General features: G+C 41.3%; 1 long non-coding RNA gene across 1 annotated transcript; it reads right to left on the reverse strand.

Annotated features, from left to right (window-relative positions):
• Positions 1 to 1,300: 1,300 nt before the first annotated feature.
• LOC109941654 (uncharacterized) lies at positions 1,301 to 3,777 on the reverse strand. The gene is made up of 2 exons (XR_002264371.2): positions 3,294 to 3,777; positions 1,301 to 3,206 (listed from the first exon to the last, which is right to left on the reverse strand). It is a non-coding gene; the product is annotated as an uncharacterized lncRNA (long non-coding RNA).
• Between the last annotated feature and the right edge of the window lie 5,289 nt (positions 3,778 to 9,066).

A 9,066-nucleotide genomic window follows, 5' to 3' on the forward strand; every position in this document is an offset into this window, starting at 1 on the left:
GTTTAGATTAGACTGACATCATGTATCTACATCTCTGTAGAAAAGTTGTTTACATGGGCCATCATTGATTTCTTATGGCCAAACACCTAGTAAGGAAAAAAAGGCAAGCATTGGGATGAGAAAGAAGACCATCATGCTAATCCAATTTACCAAAATGGCAATCTTGTATTCGAGATGGTAAAGAACTTAGTGTAGTCTTTGTGAAGCGATCTAGTGGTCAACTTGTTTTAATTGAAGACAGAAAGGCACCAATGTGCAAAAGAGGTCAATGTTTGGGCATCAACCTTACTAGAAAGTATAAGATGTCCGCCATACAATCGACATGATACACACCACAAAAAATATTTGTGTGAACATAATTGGTTTCTCAGGAACATATGGTGGTCTATATTTATCTTCTTAAAGTTGGTGGTCTGTACGACCTTTAGCTTTCCCTTCTTTTTTTAGCTTTTTGTATGACATTAGCACTGGAATGTGCCTAACATGTCTTAGATGCACCATCCTTTTTTCAAGCCTTTTTCTCAACATCAAGAGAGGCTAACAAATTTTCAACAGAAGTTCCAATTACTTTTTCTAAATATTTTAGTGTTTATCTTATGTTGTTACAATGATAAGTTTGATAGGGGTGAAAACGGGTCGGTTATACCCGTCAGATACCGGATACAGATAGTACAAATATGTGTTTTTATACGAATTTAGGTATTTTTATACTCGGGACGACTATGGGTAGTACCCGGATAGTGCAGCTTCGAATTCGGATCAGAACAGAGCGAGGACTACCCGACAAATACCCGTATATTTCGTCGGATATGGGTACCCGGGTTTCGGGTACCCATTTTTTATTTTTGCATAATATTGTTATAAAATCATAACTTTACATATGAACCTGTATGAAGATAAAGTTTATATGAAAATCGTAGAGCTCGAAGAGATCTACAACTTTGTATTAAATCATATTTTTGTTTGAACAAATCTTCGCATCAAAATAATTAAAATAATGTCCAAATTTATATCAAAGTAACAAACTATACATCGCATGTGTAAATCTACTACTCCATAGCTTATTAATAGACTACTAGGGATATACCCGTGCGTTGCGACGGCACAAAATCTCTACTCTCACGAAACCGAAATCAACAATACAATCATATATTAAGATGTGCCTTATTCCCTCCATCAACGAAATAAGCCCGAAAAATTCTATTTGAGGCCTAAATAACCTCGCAACAGATGCTTGCAATCTGACAAATCTTGTTTAGATACCAGAACATATTGGATCTTTTAAAAAAGACAATTTAGATTGACACATAAATGCAATGATATGATCAGAAAAAGAAAAGAGGGGGATGTGACCAGCCAAAACAAGCCCCATATAGTATATGATCTCTAAAGTCTGGACACATGCCACACATGAATAGCACGAACTAAGTCAGGGATAATGGTTTGATGTGACACTATACTACCATTACACAACATAACCCCTGCAAATTTCGTTTCAAGTGAGAAGAGTCAACCTACCCCTTAAGAATACTTTGTTCAACCCTACTAAGAACTGGAGGTTGAGTTATAGCAATCACCATGAGACCGCGACAAGAAACGTTGGAGAAAAATCAAAGAAAGGAACAAACTGAGACCAAGCCCTTTTTGAAAACAAAAGGATGGCATCATACATAATTCATTCAAAATGGCAGAATAGCTACATTACTTGTAGAGGCCATTTATATCCAAAAGCTCTTCTTTCATACTTGGTACTCGGATACTCATTTCCTTCAACGTGTCTGTTCTGAAGATGTGAAGCTCACCCTTATCAGGAGACAGTGAATGCTTCCACAAATGACAAGGTGAGCTCGTGCAAGTATAAGCTCGTTTCTAGCCTAGTGATTGTGTAGTCCCTGAGAAAATCAACCCAACAAACCTTCCAATCATGAACACCCAGAATTAGGACACTCAACCTTTATGAAGGGCATGTCAATATGTGACAACTCTAAGAATAAGATGAGGTAATAACTCTTGTAGTTAATCAACACAATGTTATTTTTCTTAATTTAGGTATGATACAGATGGCAGAATTAATCATCTCAGTGCAAAGTGATCTGCAAATTTAATCACAAAGCAAAATATAGTTTAAACTTTAAAGGAACAACACTGATTTGGGGCATTACTACATTGACTACAGAGCATCCACCACAACTCACATATATTTTGTTTTATTAGGATATGGCACAAACCGATCAACATATATTCTTTCTATTACCCAACAAAGATGGAACCAATATTACTTTGCATTTGGGAATACAAGAGAGAAGATATCTGATGCAATCTAACTCTATCTAAAAGAGAAGGTAGAAAGATAAAAACTATAGCTAAACATACTTTGAATCAATACACTTTTCTAACAATTAGTTGCACATGTCAATGACTTTCATAGAGATCTAGTTTTACCGCTGCTACATCATATGCCAACTAACAATGGAAGGTCAAATTCTTTCTGAATGTAACTTACTGATTCCAACAGGCGCATTTAGAACAAATTATCCAAATGCATTAAGGAATGCTCCTTGAATGGGTGGGGAAAAAGTTGTGTAGTAAAATCAGAGAAATGAAAATAGGAAAAATAAACAGATCCTATATAACTCACAACTAACAGTTTGACTGTTATTCGATTTCATGGAACATTTTGAGGGGCAAACAACCTTCACTTTCACCTAAATTTGCAAATAAAACATTATATTGTCACCCCATGGAGTTCCATCAACAAAGCAAAATATAACTAACTGATTTATGACATGAGTCAATAGCAATATATAGAAAAAATACCACAAAAGGAATGTCCACAAGCAAGCCGCTCAATGAACCATGGTAGTAAAATCTAATTGGATCACCTACATCTATTTTCAAAATTTGAGCACCATCCTGCACAAAAGAGAATAATAGCCTACTGCATGTTTGTGCATATAATTCAGTATCAATGTTCAAACTAATCATATTACAGAAGAAGAGGCTACATTTGCTTACATGAGGAGATATAATTTGATAGAGAATGTTGTTTTCCATGATCGAGGATGGCACCCAGAATGCAGCTATGACATGTACTGTATTTTCAGTCATTGAAATAGTTGGACGCAAGATCAAATTGATATCGTTACCTGCTTCACTGTTTTTAGGTGCTAACAACAAGCATGCTAGTATTAACTGCACTTGTCGAGCTGACACACAAACAGATCTGAGTTATTTTGTTAGATCGATCTTGCGCGCTCTTGAACCATCCTGTTCAGCTTGCCTAGGTAACTCACCAGCGAACGAAGAAATCGATCTGAGCCTGGACGGATCTACACCCCACGCTTACCCACCATCTCCCATTCCTTCGCAGCTCATCCAGGAACCAAAGTGCCTCTACCAGCATTGGCCCTGAGGACAATGGAGATGGCAAGGTGGCCGAGGAGGTTGTCGTAGCCTCTATCTCGGTCGCGCACTCGACCCCCTCGCCTGACGCGCGCTCTACAGCAGCGGCGTGGACGAGTCTGGCACGGGCCCAACACGAGCAACGACGGGGACACAGGCCTGGTGGAGAGGTGGGATGAGGAGGCAAGGTGCGGCGGGAGGGAGGCATCACTGACGGTGGTCCTGCTGGCAAGGTTAGGAGAGGGAGGCAGGGTGCAGCGGGAGGTGGCAGATCCGAAACGCGGGCACGAGGGGAGGGAGGCAGGGGTTGGCGTGGGCGAGGGTGTGGCGAGGGCACAACTAGGGTGCGGGAGCGCGTGAGCCACTTGGGCACGCGCAGGCGTGGGCGAGCGGGGACGGGGACATATGAACGCCTTCTGAAAATCACCTAGAGGGGGTGAATAGGCAAATCTGAAATTTATAAAGTTTAAGCACAACTACAAGCCGAGGTTAGCATAATAAATATAAACGAGTCCGAAAGAAAGGGCGAAAACAAATCACAAGCGAATAAGAGTGGATGAAACAGTGATTTGTTTTACCGAGGTTCGGTTCTTGCAAACCTACTCCCCGTTGAGGTGGTCACAAAGACCGGGTCTCTTTCAACCCTTTCCCTCTCTCAAACGGTCACTTAGACCGAGTGAGCTTCTCTTCTCAATCAATCGGGACACTAAGTCCCCACAAGGACCACCACACAATTGGTATCTCTTGCCTTGATTACAATTGAGTTGTAAACAAGAAAGAAGGAAGAAGAAAGGCAATCCAAGCGCAAGAGCTCAAATGAACACAAAAGTCTCTCTCTCTAGTCACTAATTTCTTTGGAGTGATTCTGGACATGGGAGAGGATTTGATCTCTCTGATTGTGTCTTTGAATGAAGTCTAGAGCTCTTGTATGAGGTTTGATGGCTGAAAACTTGGATGCATTGAAGTGTGGTGGTTGGGGGGTATTTAAAGTTGACCGTTGGTGAAGGTTTCTATCGTATGGCGCACCGGACAGTCCGGTGCGCCAGCCACGTCACCAGGCCGTTGGGTTCTGACCGTTGGAGCTTCTGACAACTAGGCCACCGAACAGTCCGGTGGTGCACCGGACAGGTCCTGTTCACTGTCTGGTGCGCCTTCTGCGCCTGCTCTGACTTCTAAGCACGCAGTCACGCACTGTAGCGTTGCAGACGACCGTTGGCGCGGTATAACCGTTACTTCGTTGGCACACCAGACAGTCCGGTGAATTATAACGGAGTGGCTCCCAGAATTCCCGAAGGTGGCAAGTTCAGAGTTGGGTTCCCTGGTGCACCGGACACTGTCCGGTGGCACACCGGACAGTCCGGTGCGCCAGACCAGGGCTGCCTTTGGGTTGTCTTTTGCTCTCTTTGTTTAAACCCTTTCTTGGTCTTTTTATTGGTTTGTTGTGAACCTTTGGCACCTGTAAAACTTATAATCTAGAGCAAACTAGTTAGTCCAATTAATTTGTGTTGGGCAATTCAACCACCAAAATCAATTAGGAAAAGGTGTGAGCCTATTTCCCTTTCAATCCCCCCCTTTTTGGTGATTGATGCCAACACAAACCAAAGCAAATATAAAAATGCAGAATTGAATTAGTTTGCATAAGGTAAGTGCAAAGGTTGCTTGGAATGAAACCAATTATTTCTACTAGATATGCATGGATGGCTTTCTTCTAATTAAAATTTTGGACCACGCTTGCACCACTTGTTTTGTTTTGCAATGTTTTGGAAATTCTTTTTCAAAATCTTTTGCAAATAGTCAAAGGTATATGAATAAGATTTTGGGAAGCATTTTCAAGATTTGAATTTTTCTCCCCCTGTTTCAAATGCTTTTCCTTTGACTAAACAAAACTCCCCCTTAATAAAATCCCCCTCTTAGTGTTCAAGAGAGTTTTAGATATTAATTTTGAAGAGGGTATACCAATTTGAAATTCTATCAAAAATAAGATACCAATTTGAAAATCTTTGAAAAACACTTCTTTAATACCAATTGAAAGACTATAAATTTTTGAAATTGGTGGTGGTGCGGTCCGTTTGCTTTGGGCTAATACTTTCTCCCCCTTTGGCAAGAATCGCCAAAAACAGATACTTGTGAGTGAAATATAAGCCCTTTCAAACTTTCTCCCCCTTTGGTAAATAATATAGGAGTGAAGATTATACCAAATTGGAGAGCGTTGCGGAGCGACGGCGAAGGATGAATAATTCGATGGAGTGGAGTGGAAGCCTTTTGTCTTCGCCGAGGACTCCATTTACCTTTCAATCTATGACTTAGCATAATATTCACTTGAAGAACACATTAGTCATAGCAAATGAAAGAGATGATCAAAGGTATAGAAATGAGCTATGTGTGCAAAACATCAACCAAAATTCCTAGAATCAAGAATATTTAGCTCATGCCTAAGTTTGGTAAATGTTTTCTCATCTAATGGTTTGGTAAAGATATCAGCCAATTGTTCTTTAGTGTTAATATAAGCAATCTCGATATCCCCCCGTTGTTGGTGATCCCTTAAAAAGTGATACCGAATGGCTATGTGTTTAGTGCGGCTATGCTCAACGGGATTATCCGCCATGCGGATTGCACTCTCATTATCACATAGGAGATGAACTTTGGTTAATTTGTAACCATAGTCCCTAAGGGTTTGCCTCATCCAAAGCAATTGCGCGCAACAATGGCCTACGGCAATATACTCGGCTTCGGCAGTAGAAAGAGCGACAGGATTTTGCTTCTTTGAAGCCCAAGACACCAGGGATCTTCCCAAGAACTGACAAGTCCCTGATGTGCTCTTTCTCTCAATTTTACACCCTGCCCAATCAGCATCAGAATATCCAATTAAATTAAAAGTGGATCCCCTGGGGTACCAAAGGCCAAACTTAGGAGTATAAACTAAATATCTCAAGATTCGTTTTACGACCCTAAGGTGAACTTCCTTAGGATCGGCTTGGAATCTTGCACACATGCATACGGAAAGCATAATATCCAGTCGAGATGCACATAAATAGAGTAAAGATCCTATCATCGACCGGTATACCTTTTGATCTACGGATTTACCTCCCTTGTCGAGGTCGAGATGCCCATTAGTTCCCATGGGTGTCTTGATGGGCTTAGCATCCTTCATCCCAAACTTTGTGAGTATGTCTTGAATGTACTTCGTTTGGCTAATGAAGGTGCCTTCTTGGAGTTGCTTTACTTGAAATCCTAAGAAATACTTCAACTTCCCCATCATAGACATCTCGAATTTTTGAATCATGATCCTACTAAATTCTTCACAAGTAGATTTGTTAGTAGACCCAAATATGATATCATCAACATAAATTTGGCATACAAACAAATCTTTTGCAATAGTTTTAGTGAATAGAGTAGGATTGGCTTTTTCGACTTTGAAGCCATTAGCTATAAGAAAATCTCTTAGGCATTCATACCATGCTCTTGGGGCTTGCTTGAGCCCATAAAGCGCCTTAGAGAGTTTATAGACATGGTTAGGATACTCACTATCTTCAAAGCCGGGAGGTTGCTCAACATAGACCTCCTCCTTGATTGGTCCATTGAGGAAGGCACTCTTCACGTCCATTTGATAAAGCTTGAAGCCATGGTAAGTAGCATAGGCAAGTAATATGCGAATTGACTCAAGCCTAGCTACGGGTGCATAGGTTTCACCGAAATCCAAACCTTCGACTTGTGAATAACCCTTGGCCACAAGTCGGGCTTTGTTCCTTGTCACCACACCATGCTCATCTTGCTTGTTGCGGAAGACCCACTTGGTTCCTACAACATTTTGGTTAGGACGTGGAACTAAACGCCATACCTCATTCCTCGTGAAGTTGTTGAGCTCCTCTTGCATCGCCAGCACCCAATCCGAATCTTGAAGTGCTTCCTCTACCCTGTGTGGCTCAATAGAGGAAATAAAAGAGTAATGTTCACAAAAATGAGCAACACGAGATCGAGTGGTTACCCCCTTATGAATATCGCCGAGGATGGTGTTCACGGGGTGATCTCATTGTATTGCTTGGTGGACTCTTGGGTGTGGCGGTCTTGGACCGTCGTCATCTTCCTTGTCTTGATCATTGGCATATCCCCCTTGATCATTGCCCTCCTCTTGAGGTGGCTCATCTTCTTGATCTTCATTTTCATCCTCTTGAGCTTGATCCTCATCTTGAGTTGGTGGAGATGCTTGCATGGAGTCAGATGGTTGATCTTGTGTTTGTGGAGGCTCTTCGAATTCCTTAGGACACACATCCCGAATGGACATATTCCTTAGCGTGACGCACGGAGCCTCTTCATCATCTAGCTCATCAAGATCAACTTGCTCTACTTGAGAGCCGTTAGTCTCATCAAACACAATGTCACAAGAAACTTCAACTAGTCCAGTGGACTTGTTAAAGACTCTATATGCCCTTGTGTTTGAATCATATCCTAGTAAAAAGCCTTCTACAGCCTTAGGAGCAAATTTAGATTTTCTACCTCTTTTAACAAGAATAAAGCATTTGCTACCAAAGACTCTAAAATATGAAACATTGGGCTTTTTACCGGTGAGGAGTTCATACGATGTCTTCTTGAGGATTCGGTGAAGGTAGAGACGGTTGATGGCGTAGCAAGCGGTGTTGATTGCTTCTGCCCAAAACCAATCTGAAGTTTTGTATTCATCAAGCATGGTCCTTGCCATGTCAAGTAGAGTTCTATTCTTCCTCTCCACTACACCATTTTGTTGTGGCGTGTAGGGAGAAGAGAACTCATGCTTGATGCCCTTATCCTCAAGGAAGCCTTCTATTTGTGAGTTCTTGAACTCCGTCCTGTTGTCGCTTCTAATCTTTTTTATCCTTAAGCTGAACTCATTTTGAGCCCGTCTCAAGAACCCCTTTAAGGTCTCTTGGGTTTGAGATTTATCCTGCAAAAAGAACACCCAAGTGAAGCGGGAATAATCATCCACAATTACAAGATAATACTTACTCCCGCTGATGCTTATGTAAGCTATCAGGCCGAATAGGTCTATGTGGAGTAACTCAAGCGGCCTGTTGGTCGTCATGATGTTCTTGTGTGGATGATGAACACCAACTTGCTTTCCTGCTTGACATGCGCTACAAACCCTTTCTCAAAATGAACATTGGTTAGTCCCAAAATGTGCTCTCCCTTTAGAAGCTTATGAAGATTTTTCATTCCAACATGGGCTAGTCGGTGGTGCCAGAGCCAACCCATGTTAGTCTTAGCAATTAAGCAAGTGTTGAGTTTAGCTCTATTAAAATCAACTAAGTATAGCTGACCCTCTAACACTCCCTTAAATGCTACTGAATCATCACTTCTTCTAAAGACAGTAACACCTATATCCGTAAAAAGACAGTTGTAGCCCATTTTACATAATTGAGAAACAGAAAGCAAATTGTAATCTAAAGAATCTACAAGAAAAATATTGGAAATAGAATGGTTAGGTGATATAGCAATTTTACCAAGTCCTTTGACCAAACCTTGATTTCCATCCCCGAATGTGATAGCTCTTTGGGGATCTTGGTTTTTCTCGTAGGAGGAGAACATCCTTTTCTCCCCTGTCATGTGGTTTGTGCACCCGCTATCAATGATCCAACTTGAGCCCCCGGATGCATAAACCTACAAAACAATTTTAGGCCTAGTTTTTAGGTA

This window comes from Zea mays, chromosome 8 (genome assembly GCF_902167145.1).
Source record: "Zea mays cultivar B73 chromosome 8, Zm-B73-REFERENCE-NAM-5.0, whole genome shotgun sequence".
NCBI lineage: Eukaryota > Viridiplantae > Streptophyta > Magnoliopsida > Poales > Poaceae > Zea > Zea mays.